This window comes from Hyposmocoma kahamanoa, unplaced genomic scaffold, assembly GCF_003589595.1.
Source record: "Hyposmocoma kahamanoa isolate Upper Pololo Valley unplaced genomic scaffold, ASM358959v1 263, whole genome shotgun sequence".
In the NCBI taxonomy this organism is placed as follows: Eukaryota; Metazoa; Arthropoda; class Insecta; order Lepidoptera; family Cosmopterigidae; genus Hyposmocoma; species Hyposmocoma kahamanoa.
The window spans coordinates 1035683-1053857 of NW_020653766.1; the positions used below are offsets into that span (position 1 = coordinate 1035683).

At 36.1% G+C, this 18175-nt stretch overlaps 1 protein-coding gene across 3 annotated transcripts in view; it reads left to right on the forward strand.

Annotated features, from left to right (window-relative positions):
- Positions 1–1145: 1145 nt before the first annotated feature.
- The window catches only part of LOC113228968, a 123388-nt gene continuing 106358 nt past the window's right edge, over positions 1146–18175 (forward strand). For all 3 annotated transcript variants that reach the window (XM_026462426.1, XM_026462423.1, XM_026462425.1), the window contains exon 1: positions 1146–1311. The gene's annotated coding sequence lies outside the window, so the exon portion shown is untranslated. The remainder of the gene's footprint in view (positions 1312–18175) is intronic.

Sequence of the window (18175 nt, forward strand, 5' to 3'; positions counted from 1 at the left end):
TTATTATTTATTACCAAAAATGACACTACACAAGAAAAATAAAACAAAAACTAATAAATATGAAGAATATTTTTTTATAACAAAAAAAGGAACCGACTTCAAACTTTGCTTACATACAGACTGAAACTACAAACTGGATTCATCTATCAGTTTCCCATTCTTAGAGGTGGAATATTTTAATTTAAATTTAAATGGGATCTATACTCAAGTACCCTCTTTCCAAAAAAAAAAGAATCATCAAAATCGGAAAAATAGAGTCAATAGAGAACCTCCTCCTTGGTTTCAAGTCAAAAAAGTACAAGAAAACTACATGATAACCAAAAATTGTCACCCAATTGTACGTTCCACTACTATGTATGAGACTTGTCTAATGTGGCGGATTAGGCCATGTTTTACCACGATGTATATCATCATCGTTAACGAAAGGTTATTTCTACTAAATATGTACAAATGTACGCAATTTAGAAATTGTAGTCATAACAAAACGTTCTTCTACTGCGTTACTACCGCTTTTTTTGTATACCTATATAATTTATTGTTATCGTTCTAGTATTAAAATAGTGTCAAATAAAGAAATTAATTTACTAAATATCCTTAATATAGAAGAGAAAACAAGAAAAAGGAATTATTTTCTTACGCTAAGTAGATTTTCTTGCTTCGGTCTATCTACATATCTAACATCTTGTTGTTGTAGAAATTTCGGTTCGTATTTTTCACAAAACGAGATTGACATTATTCGATGAAAAAAAAATGTTTCTTAACAGAAATGTACAAAAATAGCAATAATTTACACAAATAAAAAACCTATCGAGAAGCATTGTTATATCTCAGCCGTCTATATTTTACACTTGAATAGCTGTAACAATGCAACATCTGTATTCATAGTCAACTCCCGTAAATTACGATGCAAGTAAAGCCATATAAACAGCTGGAAACTGTAAATTGCCGAAAATATCTATAAATGTTGCGAGATTGCATCCGGAGCGAGCTCAACAGTCCGATGAGGTCCAATAAAGTAACGGACATCGCCAAAAAAATCCTAGATCCAATTGCATCTATGTTGAATTTTCTCCCAATTATCAGGGAGCGTTTGAAGCGTGCACCAGGGAGGGGGGCGCGTAAGGGGGGAAAGCTTTAGTCTTGCCGGGCAGCCGTAGAGACCGCACGTGCCATGTTCTCATAGAGAAAACCAAATGTGGAACTCGCGGGCCTGTATCACGCGTTCATATCTTAGTATTAGCAAGGTTCACTGTTGACTGTGTTTGTTCGTCGTAACTTGAAGACTTTTGGAGTGCCCCGTGCGTGGCTAATGTAAGTTGTGCTGTAGCGACCGCGTGTACCCGTCACATGCCCTACATTTGGGGAATCGTCGTCGGATTCTTCCCATGCTACATTTTTGCATTTTTTTACAACAATGCATCGCTTTTTTAGACACTTTAGTGCTGTAACTTAGTCATTGTAACCTATAAGTATAATATATATAATCCATAACACATATTTGTCGTTCAGAAACTTTATTATCATCTAAAACTGTCATTTGCATTGACTCAAGCGATATTTATGAGCTCTAGCGATTTTGCCGAAAATACCAAGCGATATTATTCACGACAATTTTTTAAACTAAACCATTTCAGTTCTAAAAATCCAGTCTCAAACCACATAGAGCGACAACCCAACTTTGAGTAAGAACAAGTTGTTATAGACTTTATTACCGTGCAATAGAGTCGCAAAGTCTCGTAGCTGGAGGCATTAAACCGGAACGTCTGTAAATTCAACATCTTATTCCTTCATTTTTAGTTAGCTTCTGCAATGCTCGTTTTGTCTTGTTGTTAGAGTTGAAAATGGACGTAGTTTTTTTTTTTTGTAATAGAAACTTTATCTCTTCACTTATAGTACACACTGACTTATCTGTAACCATAACGAGTTCACATAATTACTTTATATTATTAATTACTTATGATGTCAAGAAGTAACTGTTGGCAATTTAAATCATTATTTCAGCGATTTTTTTTTGTGGAGTAATAACCGGCCATCTCAATTCAGCGGCCTAACTCGGATTTCCTGATGCGATACGGCATTAACTTTCCCTTATTTGATCTAGATAACTTCTTCTAGGTCTTTCCTTGCCTATCTTTTCTTCAATCTTTGCCACTCTCCTTTTTCCTTATAAAGTAGAAATAGGCTAACTATAACTTAAATAGTACAGAACAATGAATCCAAAAATCATGTTTAGGCAAAGCATAATGGTTAACATCATAAAAGAAATGACATTTGATTCAATTTTGAACCATAAGTTAATCTCTACTTAAACATTTTAACCACATGATGCCATAGGTAAGGTTATGAACGCAGCGCGCCGGTGGAGCACGTGGTACACCTGCAGGTAAATAATTGTTGCCACGTGGTTGCCAATTAACCGACACCCGCGCGCTTGTTAACACGTTTCAAATAAACGCTTTATTACTATTACAATATGATGTTATTTCGCAAAATCTGTTGTAATATTTTTTTAATGTGAGTTATTTATTTTACTGTGATCTGATTATTGATTTTGTGATAATTTTTGATTTTAAATGGTTTAATACGTAGCTGTTAGAGTAATTTTTAGTTATCTACTTAGAAATGTTTAGACAGATATATACGTTACATATGTAGGGTTAGCTAAAGAAGTGCCTTCAAAAACTGAAATAGGTTGTTAGGCAAATAATTTCTCTTATTTCAAAATGACTATCCGTTTTCTGTACATAGACAGCTTAATATTCGCGACGGATCATTTGGCAGAACACATTAGATGAGGCGGCGGTGCGTGTGTGTGCGTGGCGTAGTGTGTGGCGACGGAGGGGGTGTGGAGGGGCTGGGGGCGTGAAGGGGGTGTCGGGGAAGTGGGGCGGGGGGCTGCGGGAGCATGTACCGGATCGATGCGGCGTCGCGGGTATCATTTGCCTGCGATGGTGGTACCCCGCGCCCCGTTTGACCTCTTCCGCAGACACTTGCGTCTGCCAGACTGTGGTGACCATCTTGGCCTGTCCTGATAGAGTTGTCGATCACGTGCTTGTCTATCGGTCGATTGAATCTATACGGATCGCATCGAATTGCGTATTAATACATAACCTTAGAGGTTATAGAATGCCGGTGTTTCTTAGTGACCGATTTCTTTATATATTTAAACTGTATTGTACACTAAAAAAGGCGGACTTAATGCCATGAGGCATTCTCTACCAGTCACTCAATAGGCTAAACAGGTTGGTTGGTGCTACACTTACAATAAGAAAAACAAAATACTATAAACCAATACTTAATTTAGAAGTTTAAGATATAAAATAAATAATCCGAATTAATATTATAAATGCATGTTATAAAAGTAACTTATCTGTTACATTTTAAAGCCTAAACCGCGCAATTTTAATGAATTTAGATAGAGAGATGGACAGGCTACTTAATGTCATATAAATAAATTTTACAGGGGGTGAGACAGGGGAGGTCGTGGGCACCAGCTAGTAGTTATACATGTATCCACAGCAAGTTTATACCGAGTTTTGATTTTGTCAATTGTAAAACAGATGCTTGCTTGCGCACGCATTTGAAATATAATTTGGCCCGAGATTGTCTTACATGGAGCGCGAGCGCGTTCCAAAGACGGATTGCGTGAGGTCGATTGTAGCCAGTCAAATGTAGTATTGGTTCAAAAGAAATATTTTTCCGGATATTATTCCTTTAATTTTCCAATTTTGACCTTAATGTTAAAAGTTGAAGTTACTGAACGAAAACGATGGAGCTATTAAAAAGGTTTTTTTCGCTTATGTGAAATAATTTTAAATATCGTTTTTGTCTAGTGGCTTTTTAGCAATACAAGTTTATTTTATAATTCACTCTAAACAGAACTTCAAAAGATATCTAAACATAGAACATAATATGGGCATTCAAAATCAAATCTTTTCAATTTTCGACAATTATTCCGGAAGAAAACACCACTGTTTGATTTTTTTCTGAAAATTACCCAACAGTAGTCAAATGATATTACTGTGCTGTTATAACGGGAAGCCGAAGCTCACGAACTCGAGGACCCGAGATAAATTGCGCGCAAAAATTAGGTCTATACACAACAGTAGATTGTAGGCCAAGATTGATAGTTTCCTATAACACACTTTTGTAGTAATCAGAAGAATGTTACAACAATGTAGCTTGCAAAATATGAAGCCTGTTCAAAGCAATGGGATGGGACGAGGTTCCCGTAATAAAAACTTCGCTTAAATTATCGTAACTAACCATTGACTTACAATTATATGGACGACGGGTCTAATACAAAAACCACGAAAAATATGTCCCAAGTCAACCTATTTAAGCGTAGTGACATGTAAAGGAATATGAAAAAGCTAAAACGTTGAATTTAAATTGTAATGTCATCGCAGTACTGTCTAATTTTGCTTGCTTTGCTGTCAGTCGAACAAACGAAGACTAGAGCGTGAATGACGCTCTGTATACGATTTTAACGCCCTATAAGTTCGGACACTTTTTAGCGCGGACCCGACGTCCATATAATTGTAAGTCAATGTAATTGACCCACGTCATAACTTGCAATAAAGGTATTGAACTTTCAACGATGTAGCGATTGGGTAAAGTTTAAATTACATAAACAATCCAGAATTTCTTATATCTTTTTAAATTAGAAACTATGACCAATCATTATCAAGGTTTCATAGTGTTTATCATTTGTTTTTGTGCGGTTTGACGACAGCGAGGCTTAAGACACTTCCATAGTTAATTTTTCTTTCGTGGTTCGTTCCGTGGCTTAAACGACAGAGCATCTGGCACGGATTGCCTGAGGGTGCTGGTTCCAATCCAGCCGGATCTAATTTTGATCATTTTTTTAAGCGTTCGATCTTTGTTATTAATAATAATATCATGGTAGTAAAAAAGTCATGATGTTCAATAAAATTCAACATCAACTCGTACGTCTCACTGCTGGGCATGGTTGCGTCTCTAAAACAGGGTTTTACGCCATAGTACGTCACGATGGCCCAATGCCGTTGTGAACCGAACTTATAAAAACAGACAAAATACTCGGAGGTGCAGCACGGATTCGAAGGCACGACCTCTGCTTGAGAGACGGTTGGCTAAGCCGTTAGGGTGCCACGGATTACTCGTTTAAATCTTCCATATTTGTTTGTTTTACTACCAGTCTAGTATCACAGCACATTTCCTGAAGTATTTTGTATGCCCGCAAAAACAAACATAATTTCATTAGGAAAGAAGATGTCTATATCAACCTTACAACCTTATGGGCCGGGCACTGGTGTGGGACGCCACATGTGCCGACACACTTGCCCCATCCCATCTCCAGCACACCAGCAAGAGGGCTGACTCCGCAGCTGAGCTGGCGGAAAGAATAAAAAGTAATAAGTACCAGGATCTCGGGTCCGATCACCTATTTACAGCCTTTGGAGTAGAAACCCTTGGCCCGTGGGGTCCCAGTGTCCTTTATCTGTACAAAATTTTATCGAAAAATTAAATAGACTGTCTGGGAAATCCAAGAGCCGACTACCTTGCCCAACGCATAGTAATACAAAAGGAGAACGCTGCCAAGATCTTGGGCACCTCGCTGCGGGGACCCAATTTTATTCATATAATTTAAAAAACCTAGTTTTACTTTCTAGTATTTAAACTTTTATTGTCTCTTTTACCTTACCTGTATATTACCTTAGAACTAAGTCCGAAGTCATGGTACCATGATTTCGTTTAACTAAGGTATTCGACTCTTTTATCGGGAACTGTATACGTTTTTACAATAAGATTCCGGAGCATATATTAAGATTACCATTTCCGAAGTTTAAAACTTGCATCAAAAGTGTTTTAATTAAACTTTTAAACAAATTTAAAGACCATTGTAATGTGAGATGACATGCATCAGAATGTATTCCACAGCATTGTGCGGGGACAGACAAGTCGCATCAGGCGGTGGTAAGCGACACGCCTGTCTGAGGCACTCTCACTGTGCTCGTCACCCTGAGGCACAAGCTGACAAGTCCTATGCGCCTGAAATTTCACCAGCACCTTTACTTTTTAAAACTGGAATGCAGTAATGCTGACATTACTGCTTGGCGGCAGAAATAGGTAAGGTGGCAGTACTACCCTGGGTGAACTCTGTCACAAGGAACTTTACTGCTTAAATTATTTAACATACGTGGCCTTATCAGACTAAGGGTCTGATTTAAAGGATCTTGAAAAGTTTTTATATGTGTTATAATATTATTTTATGTAATCATTGCATAACGAGCGTTTTTAAAGCCGAGTACCGTGTTTAGGCCACGATGCTTTGCCGAATGGCCTAAGTACATTTTAAGATTTAATTGTGTAATGGTTGCATATGGATTGTGAACTGGTAACCGATAGTATCTCAATTTTCTAAATATTTCGCTTTTTAATACCATTTCATACTATTTCTAACTCCGCAGCGTTGCATGAAAATCCATTGTTTTTAATAACATGTGTATTAAAAATATTTAAAAACTACGTATTTTTATTTAATAAATCAGATACTATTTATCCGCTCACGCGATTCATGCGTCTCTGGAAGCATACCACACCTAGAGGTGCCGGTGATGATTTTATACCGATTTATCGGATATCGAAGTTATAACAGGTAAAAGAACTAATACTAATTGCTATTTCGGTAACTACTCTAGCAAACCACAAAGTTTTTAATGCCTGGGTCTGTCATTAAAAAAAATAAACAACTTCAAAAATACGTCACGACAATCGTGTGTGTTATTGTTTGGGCTGGTGATGTCGGTGTTTATTTATTGAAAACATACTGTAAGTTGCGTTTTTTAAGTTTACCCTGAATATAAATGTTTATAAACTATACTTTAAGGAGTAATTTCATGATAAACGTTAGAACCACCCAAACGGAATATTATCATATTTATCCAAGTACACCAAAAATTTCATTAGCGCTTTTTAAATGCAGGATTTGCGGTGTATTACTGCATTTTATTTCAGATGTTTTTGTTGTAGTACGGAGGGTATTTATTTAGCAATGCAGAATAATAATTTTTATTTATAAAAACTTGTATTTAAACTGAATCCTTTTCTAATTTGCGAAATCAAATAGCCGCCATTTTGCGGTAGGATGAGCGCATCCCGTGAGCGGATAAATGACGCGCACAAATTTTTTCTTGATAGTACCGGTTGCCAGTTCACAGTCGATATAACACTTTTTCTACGAGTAAATAAAATAATTAAACACAACCAATATTCAATATATATCTTGTTAACAATCTCCGACAACAAATTCAAACAAAATCCAAACAAGACAAATAATCTAAGGGAGCGGCAAGGATACTGGGGGCCTACCATAACCAAAAACAGTCTTATTTCAATGTAAGCTTGAAGTAAGCTTATTGTAATAAAACTCATATTCGTACCATGACGAACCTGTCAACCAAGTAATGTATCATTGCAAAAGTGATTGAAAGAACGAATGATTTCCCAATATTGTCTATACCTTACTATAAATAGGAAAGAGATAACGCTATTTGAACTACATAATGCTATCTCTTTCTATCGTATTAAAATATATAGGTACTTAATGTTATTTACATTCAGAGAATTTTGACTCTTTAAAAAAGATAAGTATGTAATAATAAAATCTATTAAAATTACATCGTTTTCAACAATTATTCCGCATTTTCGTGAAGAAGAATTAATAAAACAAGCAGAGTCTCGTCAGCTGTTAGTTTCGCCAAGGAGCACATAGATGGCGCTGTTATAATTTTACGAAATAAACATTTTTATTTAATCGCGTATTTTTATTTAACGAATAATTATTTACTATGTGCTTCTTCATTTTTCATTTTTCAGCCATTATTGTCTCATTGCATCTCATTGCAGGATTACCTGGCCTAGGTAATCCTGAAACATAAAATAGACAACCTGCCTGTACTTTCACCAGCAACCTTACCCTTCAAAAATCGGAAGGCAGTTAAGGCTTATCTTACTGCTTGACGACAGAAATAGGTATGGTGGCCGTGCTTCATAACAAGCTCTATTGCCACTAAATATGATAAAATGATGCGTGGTCACGCATAAGCTATAAAATTATAGGAAATAAAGACAGAAGCAAACTAAACAGATAAAACACGTAGTGATTTATCTATCGCATTGTAGCCCATTGGTAGAACGCTTGCTACCCTATTGTGACATCAAAGCTTCGAATCCTTGTCGTGGCATATACTTAGCTTTAATTCCTAAGTCACCTACATTAATGTTTAGTGGTAATCATCTCTCTAACGTTTCGATGTAACTTTGCAGGTAACTTTGGAAGAAAGTTTTTATAACACTTATGACGTCCTAAGCCCCTTCCTGTGGTTAAAACAATAAATAAATTAAAATCGGGTTTATTTCACATATGCATGCAAAATAAATTAGAATACATAACTAACATAAATACGAATTAAAATAACAATGATGTACTGTGACTGTGGTGAAATATAATTAGGAATGTTGCGTTAGAATAAGAGTGAATGACAAGAGTGAAGAAGAGGAGTGAGTGAGAGAATGAAAAGAAAGAACTGTGTTGGTTCGCCAACACAGTTGGGAGAGATTTTTGATTTTTCGTCTGCCTTATGCTTTTTTGTAAAAATCCTAAAGAAAATAAAAGAATGAAGTTACGAGCCAAATTTTACAAATTTTATTACGGAGCAGAACATACCACCCCATCCCTACATATATAAATGGCGAAGTATAAAACCGTAATGGGAGACGTTGAGGGAAACTCCCTCATCATTAATTGTGCCAGGAATTATTTGATAATTTGGTCTATTCATTTGTCTTTATCAATTCGTATCGCCGGTGGTAAATAATAATGTCGAATTAGTTAAATTTAGAGCCACTAGGTTTGTAAGTTCACATCGCAATTGGCGGCCTGTCAAGCTTCTTCTTCCCTGCCGGAAAACGAACAAACGAACTCTATTCGGTGTTGGCCGCTTTAAAATAATAATAACTACTATATTTTTATAATCGTAATTAACTAGTTTAATAACGCGCCATTATACATATATTTAAAAGAATAAACAACAAAAATAATATCAAATTAGTATTTTAGTATTTCACAATTAGTATTTAAGAGCTCTTAACAAAAAACCATCTGACCGCCTGATTAAAATTTTCATTTATTTTAGTACCACTAACGGAACAACTCGTTTGTGCAGTCTTGCTTGAAGACAAAGTTACACTGGTGTGGCAATCGGGCGAGCAAACTGTACAAGCTTCTCCGGAAAATAAGCTATATAACAACGCTGGGGCAAAGACAACAATCGCAGCCCCGTTGGAAATATGACGGCATTGCTGGCTGTACATTCGATATTGGCTATTATTTGTTATTTATTATATACCGAAAATGCATTATTCATGATGTAGTTATATGAAGGCATAAAACTGTTAATAGAGTTAATTAACCATGTCAAACACCCCGGTGGTATTTTATAAGAGACCGGATCTCGTCTCGTCTTTTTCGACTTACAGGTATCAGAGATTGCTACTAAAATAAAAACATTGCTACTAAACCAAATTCACGTGTTATTGCCAACGGTACTTGTTGTCACCGGGATTCGAACCGCCAACATCTCAATTAAGAAGTCAGCGTTGCCCGAATGGGTTACTGCCGTTGTATTGTACATAATATATCGTCATATTTGGCACTTGCCAAATTGCGTTATGACTGGTGCCATGTGCTTTTTTTCACATCTGTCTTGTAGTTAGTAGTAGAGTTCGTCTTCGTCGTCGTTGTGAGAGAGTTCGTCTAGGAAAGTAGTTACTGCCGCCAAGCAGTAGTGTGAGCATACCGTGTTCCACTTTCGTAGGGTGCTGGTGAAATTACAGGCACATGGGACTTGTCAATTTACGTCTCAGGGTGACGGGCGTAGTAGTTCTCAGATCTTTGCAATTTAAAGCTGCACTGTAAGTGGCACTGTTACTGTTGTGGACAGACGTGCAGCTTACCATCAGGTACACGACTTGTTCGTACCATCACTTGATGTAATAAAAAAGCGTAAACAAAGCGTGAGATTCAACAAACTTAAAAATTTATTTACGTTTTCAAGTTATAACTTCGATGGACATAAAACCTTGTTAATCAAATAATAAGAAATAAGAAAACACAATAATAATAATATTACGAACTACAGTCGACAACAAGCGGTCGAATGGCCGTTTCTGTGCACTTTAAGTTGTTAGAGCAATAGGAAAATAATAAAAACTTCGTGACCACGATTCAAACAACGTAAAGAATCGAAATATCCGTGTTTCTTATGAGCGGTGATTGTGACCCAGTAAACAAACCGATTTCTTCACAATTGTACATACGCCTTTAGTTTCTATGTTGAGTATGTTTTTCAATATACAGTAGCAGCAATACTCACTAGCGTTGAAGAGAAACTAAAAAGAGAAAAGTTTTTAGTAGCCAGTAGAGTTCCTTGTGAGAGAGTTCGTCCAGAGACGTACTACTGCCACCTTACCTAATTTTACCGCCAAACAATAATGTCAGCATTACTGTGGTCCGGTTTTGAAGGGGAAGGGTGCTGGGCAATGGTAAGTTATAGTCATACTACTGCTTGGTGACAGAAATAGCTAAGGTGGCAGTAGTTCCCTGGACGAACTCTCTCAGAAGGGGCTCTACTGCTACTTAATATAAATAATATGTCGTCGGCTACATTTCCCAACCTCGTAACCCCCGACCTTTTAAGTAGGCACAGAAAACAAAATTACTAGAAATAGATAAACACTTTATTCATATGACACAAATACAGATTGAATACAACAGGAAAAATAAAATATTTTTGTCGTATTATCACAAAAATAACTTTTCCAATGGCATCATTTTATTATTGGTTGTTTCAATATGTCTTGCTTCATATATAACCTACACGTTATTGATACATCTTCAACTTGAAAGCACGTGGGAGATCTTGGCGTTAACTTGAGAGAAAGTTAGCTATCGTGCCAAAAAAATAACTTACATACCTTGTTCAAGCTTCGTTCTACCTAATTCGTATCCTTGGTACAATAAAGTCATATGTGATAATACGTCAAAAATGCTTTTGTCATACGAAAGTTATGTATAATGTGGTTTTTTATAAATTCACCTATTTAACGTACGCTCTTTAGAGTGGACTGCACAGTATGCAGTGCACACGACTGTACGCTGGTGCGCTATGAACTAGCTACACTTAGCGCGTACAATACAACAAGTTTACGAATGCGCGAGTGGACAGTTTCATGGCTGTCATCCGTAAAAAGTCGACGTTGCTACTGAACAGAATACGTACCAACCCCAATAGCCTCCTTAATGCAATTGGTGGAAGGGTTGACTGCATTTAATACAGACTACAAAGTCTTTTTTAAGTACCAACTTAGTTTTAAGGCTGTACCTACTAACATTAATCGGATCATCGGGCACTTGTGCCCGAACCTTGTGTCGCGGGTGCCATGGACACACATATAGACAACCACAAACTACACCCAAACTCACGAGAGAAGTAAATGTAGGCTCATACAAATATTTCTTCCGGCCCGGGAATCGAACCTGGGACCTCTGCGTAACAGTTCGGCATGGTAACCGTTCGATCACGGAGGCAGTTGTCTTGATGTAATAAATATGTAATAAAAAAAATAATGTGTTTTACCTCAGCATTCAAAAGTTGCCATTTGCAGATGTGACATTATTACACCAGTAGTGCATTTTCGTTGAAACAAAATACAGTCAACGGCATATATTTTACAAGGGCGGTTTGATGAGTCAGTGACTTTAAGAAAAAACTATTTTTACCGACCTCAAAAAAGGAGGAGGTTCTCAATTCGTCTGTATGTTCTTTTTTTTGTATGTATGTTACGCGATAACTCCGGTATTTGTGAACCGATTTTCATGATTCTTTTTTGTGGGAAAGGGGGTACTTCCATAGTGGTCCCATTTCATTTTGAAGAAAATCATCCACCTCGAAGGGTGGCTGTTCACGCATGAAGATTCATTTTCATAAATAACGCCTAACATTAATTTAGGAGCAATTACTTTAATGGTTGGTTTTGCTATTTCCCCAATTCAAGGCGTTTTTCTCTCAATATACTTTGAGTAGCGAGAATCAATTTTTATTATCTTCAGTGTCAAGTCCTGTATAGTGGCGAACTAACTTAGCAAATAGACGTAATTCCACGTACTTTTGAGGTTGGTTTTTTTAGTACTCAGTACTAAGATTATTCTAGATTATGGTTATTTGTATTTTTTTTTAGTTTACTGAATGTTACGATATTTGACCACCATGATATTCAATTATAATTTGAAATTACTCCACTAATTTGTTGTAATTATAAATACAAACAAACGAACTCTTAGAAAAAACTTTTGGTAGCAGTAGAGTTTCTAGTGAAAGCGTTCGTCCAGGGAAATACTGCCACCTTAACTATTTCTGCCGCCAAGCAGTAACGTTTATTACTGTGTTCCGGTTTGGAAGGATAAGGGTGCTGGTGAAATTACAGGCACATGGGACTTGTCAACGTACGTCTCAGGGTGACGGGCACAGTGGCAGTACCCCTAACATCTTCGCGTTTTAAAGCTCTGAGTGGCACTGCAACTGCATCTGTCACTTAGTATCATAAAAAAACCTTTACGATTCACCAGTTCCGGGTGTTTTTCATGAAACTTTTTATTTAAAATATTATTTTTAAAATGACCGTAGACAATATAAAATTTTAAAAGAAAATCTTTTTTGTTCAAACTTAGCTAGAGGCAAAAATCGTACGAAATTTATGGCCAACCCATTATATTCCATGCTGTGCACAATTACAATTCAAAACTCAAACAAAAATGAAATTTATTACGTTATTTATAATTGTTCTAAGTATAATTTACAATCCGTTGTCTTTATTGTATTTAGTTAGATAAAATAAAAATTAACAGCAGTGACAAAAATGATTTCATGTTAAATGATAATTATCATTGTTACGTTGACTGGACTCTACTACTGATTCATTGGTGAGATTCACCTGACAGAGACTTCTTCTTTTTTTTTTTCATAATATCATCATAACATCGGCCTTGGACAGGTCTCACTCATCTACGGTCTGCAACTTTGACTATATCGCCTATGCGCCTCGTTTCAGAACATAACACGTTTTAGTAATTTAATTTATGTTAAGAAGAATACTAATTTTTTTATGAAAAACAGTGACTAATACTAGGAATAATAATCTCACTACAGAGTACTAAAAAACCCAACCCCAAAAGTAATTCATCCCCTAGTTTGCCACCCTTAGAGGTGGAATATTTCCTTCAAATTTAAATGGGTCCACTTCAGATGTATCCTGTTTCTAAAAAAAGAAAAAATCTTCAAGATCGGTTCACAAATTATAAATATATGTATGAGTTGTCGCGTAACATACATACAAAAAATAAAACATACAGTCCAATTGAGAACCTGTTCCTTTTTTGAAGTCGGTTTATAATAAACTGACTGTTCTTGAGTCGTCTTCCAAAATCACAAATTCTTCACTTTGTATTATAAAAAAATATATATATTTTAATTGCAGAATTTTCTATTTCCGTGTGTAAATTACGCTACTCACAAGTGACGAAATTACGCGCGTTTGGCCACGCGCGAACTCTGAACACGTACCCACGTAGTTTGTCATTCCTTAAGGGATCACAAACTCGGCCGAAGCCCTGATACTTATTGCAATCTCGTTAAAACACTCTACGCTGCGTCGGCATTCTTCGCCGCGCGCCCTCATTTCCGGTGTCCTTTTTATTTAAGCCGATATTCTCCCCTACATCAGAAATATGGGGGGATTATATTTAGGCAAATAATTGCTGTTAATGTTAACAAAACGAAGAAAATGGCTGCAATTTTTGTCTCACGATCCAAAACCGTGTCTGTATGTGTGTGTGTGTATCTGAAGCATCGTAGCTAATATTAATTTCCTTTTTGAGATTCAATTACAAAAGCTTGTTCACTGCACTAGCTCGGAAAGACTTGCTTTCTCATTAGAAATCTGCGTGCAAATGCATTTCCACGCTAGCGTGGAAAAGGTTTTTGAAATTCGAACTTGACGATGGTCTATGGTGCACCTAACTTTTTCTTTCGATGAGAAAAAAAAAACGTTCAACTACGCGATTTGTCGTTCATTATTTAAGTAATATAAATCCGTTGGTACATTTTATTCTTATTAGTGTTGACATTAAATTGACAACAATAACTAATTCTGTTTATAATGTTATTTCATCGAGTATATAACTAGAAATAGAGCCATATATTCCTGGTAACACATTAGCGATACAGCTCTTATAAATATCAACTCTCGTTTGCACTGAAATATAGACAGGCCAACTACTGACCAGTGTGTACGTCTCCGTATATTCCAAAAAATATTCTGTATTTATTGTAATAAAGATAATATCTCTAACAATGCTATGCTGTTCTATTTGGTGGTGTGGGAAAAACAGCAAAACATCTAATTACAAAACAAACGGAATCACATTTCATCGGTAATTAAATATTAAATATGTAATTTTGTAATTTTCGTTCATTATAGCAAAGCTCAAGATAATTGGTCGATTTGAAGTGAAACAGTTGACGACAACCGTCAATTGTTTCGATTTCGGTCTGGCCGTTCGGAGCGCAGTTGTCACAGTAATGATATGGCAGAATAGTTTTCAAACAAATTAAATGACATTTCGTCTCTATTTCTGGTTAAATACTCGATGCGTTATTTTAATTCGTCGAAGAAGTAAAATGATTTGTTATAGTTCTCCCATTTTCCTCGCTATAGTGAGGATCTATTTTTGAACCGCTCGCTGCAACCTTCGCTTGCTCAGGTTTCAATACAAGCACTCACGTCAAATTTGAATTCAAAAAGATTGCGTTCATCAATCGCGCAATCCAAAACGCGCCAGTTTCGTGCGGTCTATCCTGCGCTATTAGCCGTTACACGAACGCTCTTTCCGTTGTAATAAAAACGAACGCGAGCTATCACGCGCGAAAGAACAATGACATTAGCTTAAAAGTTTATAAATTGAAAATTTCCTCGATGGCCGCACCCTCGGTCACCGTGCCCAGAAGGCTGGCAACATTTCCTCTTTAAATTGCTAAACTGCCAGGCTTGTGGTCACCGGAAGCATCTACGAGGCGATCCGACAACTCGTTTGCTAGAAGTTTCGCCTGTGAACCCCACGGGTTTGAACCGCAAAAGGCACAAAGCTGTACCACTGAGCAAGGTTGGCGTATTTGAACCTTTTGCGGTCCTCGACCTCTCTGCCCGCAGAGCCTGCGCCGCCCACGCTTGCAAAGACATGGGAAGGGGCTACAGTGTCCACACAGGTTGCGTCCCACACTAGCTGTCTCCCTAGCTTCTATGGACCGACAGTAAATTGAAATACTGTCTTCATTGCTGCTTGACGGCGGACATAGGTAAAGTGGTAGTACTTCACTGGACGAACTAATTTAATATTACAAAATAATAAGGATAAAGATGAGGCTGTTGAAAGTACTTCTTAAAAGAAGCACATTACTTCACTGTCTTCACCACGGTCGAATAAGAATCATAAAAAGGAAAGAATCATAACGTAAATTACAAAGTTACGAACCCAACCCTTTTTTATGAGGTCATAGGAAATTTATGTTTTTTTTTTTGTTACAACATCGAGGGAAAGTAACCAAAACTTTGGCTTAATTTTGGTGTGTTATATTTAACCTAATTCAAAAAAATATTAACTTCACCTTCACCTAACTGACTAAAGGCTTCCCGTGGTTGTGTAATTCACTCGTGTAGCATTTAAGTAAATGTACAACACAATGTACAAAGAACACACACAAATATTTAAGTAGTTTATTTTAAGTTCTTTCGCGACACACACGTCTGTCACTCATATCGGCTCAGGGCTCATTGAAAACCGGCGCTGCAGTCAATTATGGCTGTGGCTTATGCTGAATGAAGTTCTTTTGCGTACCTCACAACCGCACAAATAACAGTACAAAATTTGTAGTCGTTATAATATGTTTTTTGTCAGATTTGTCTTATTTAATGTTTTTTTATTGTATTTTTTATTTTGTTAATTAATTATCATTTCGTTAATTTTGTTTGTGTTGTCATTTTTTTGTGTCTGTGTTGTGGCGTTGCAATAAATGCCTATTCTAATCTATTCTATTGTAAATAAATTTAGATTACCATTTTTTAATAAACTTTAGTAGCAGCAGGCTCCTGAAGAAAAGTTATTCCAGGGAAATACTGACGCTATACTTATTCCTGCCACCAAGCTATAATGTGAGCATTATTGCATTTCGGTTTTAAAGAGTATGTGAAACTATAGAAAGTACATGCACAAAAGCACAAGTCAAAAGTAAAAAACAATCATTAATTTTATAGAAAATAAATTTACACTTGAAAACGTCACTTTTAAGCTACTGCTCCTTCGCTCATTCTCTGTGACATCGCTGAGAAAAACGAGCAAGAAACTCGAAGGATTGCTCTTTTCAAATAATGCTATAGAATACACTTTGAATCTTTGTGTGGAATCTGTAGACTGTCTTTTTTTAAGATGGAGTAAAATGACAGTTCATTGCGTAAAAGTGTTGCTCGCTTGCGAGCAGCTAGTGATTGCAATCGATAAAATATTCTATCGACTATCGACTGAATGTTGGTTACGCTTATGAAATAAACAGTCGAACGATCATTCATAATTCATAATTCAAATTCATAAATACATACACTAAGTTTAGCAATATGTATGTAAAACTTTTTGACACCCAGTCATAATTTTAGGGTTAAAAAATATTTGTCTTACCTGTTGGTCTCAAGCAATCACAGAAAGAATTCGTTTCTGTTGCGAGCTTGCAACAATATCAATAACCTGGTCAATAGAGTAGACATTGATATCTTCAATAATAGAGTTGCCACCGCTAGGGGGCTACTCGGCGATTTTTTATTAGGAAAGTTTTTCTTTTCTCTCTAGAGTGCTCATATCGCACTTAACAACTAAGAGTATAATCTCAAAAATTCCGTTATTTTATATTTTATTTCCAAATTGCGTTATATTAATAATTTCTCTCCAACATTTTGCTATATTTGTCATTCGTATACTTTTTCATTTCAAAGGGTCAACACTGTTGCTTTGAAATTAAATCGGTAATATTAATGTAACTTAAAGCAATTTTGGAATAATACTGTGTTAGTTGTCATGTGCGACACGTTTATTTTATATTATATCTAAAACTGTAAATTAAATTGAATTACTTCACTTTGTATTTTAGTTATATATGTATATAGCTATAGTTAACCATGAATAAATAAAATAGGTCAAAAACTTTTAAAGTTTTTCATTTGAATTTAATATACATAATCAAATCCGCCTATTGTTATTACAATGTGTACTACTAAAAATTGAATTCGATACTAATGTAACAACTGCAAAATTAATAATAAAGAATACAATAACTCAATTAGTAATTATAGTAGAACGTCGTAACACTCACAATTCAGTTATTTTTACACACACAATTTATATATTTTACACAATCTATCGATAAAATTGTCGACCACAGCTACATGATTAATAAAAATTTTACGAAAACACAGTCATGAGAGCCATGTCATCTTTTCATACATCTTTATCTAACATGTCAAATTTAGATCTCAGTGTGATTCAGGTCTTTGCGATTCAAATCTCTGAGTGGCACTGCAGCTTTTATGATACGGCGTGTCGTTTACCACAAGGCGGGCGACTTGTCTATCCCGTCACGTGATATCATATAAAAGCAAAACTATCTCCGGTAGAAAGAACTGTAAAGAGCCGAAATTACGACACTAAATTTGGGCAGGCTTATGCATGATTTAGCTATTTTAGTTTTCTGTCTACCAAGTTCTAAATGGAAAGCTTTCGAAATGCCGACGTTGCCGAATGCCACCCTTATTTCCGTTACTTTTATAAATTTTACCCGAAAGTTTCGGGTTCAATACTTGCCCTCATGCTGCGAGTGGTTCTATTAAGGAAAAGTTACGGACATAGTATCTACTTTTTCTGCTTATAAGGAAAACGTTATGTTGTTATTTTGAACGGAGAAGTTTTTTTATGTAAAATTGACGAACGCTTGGTTACAAATTCACCTTTTTTTATGATACCATAATGATGGGA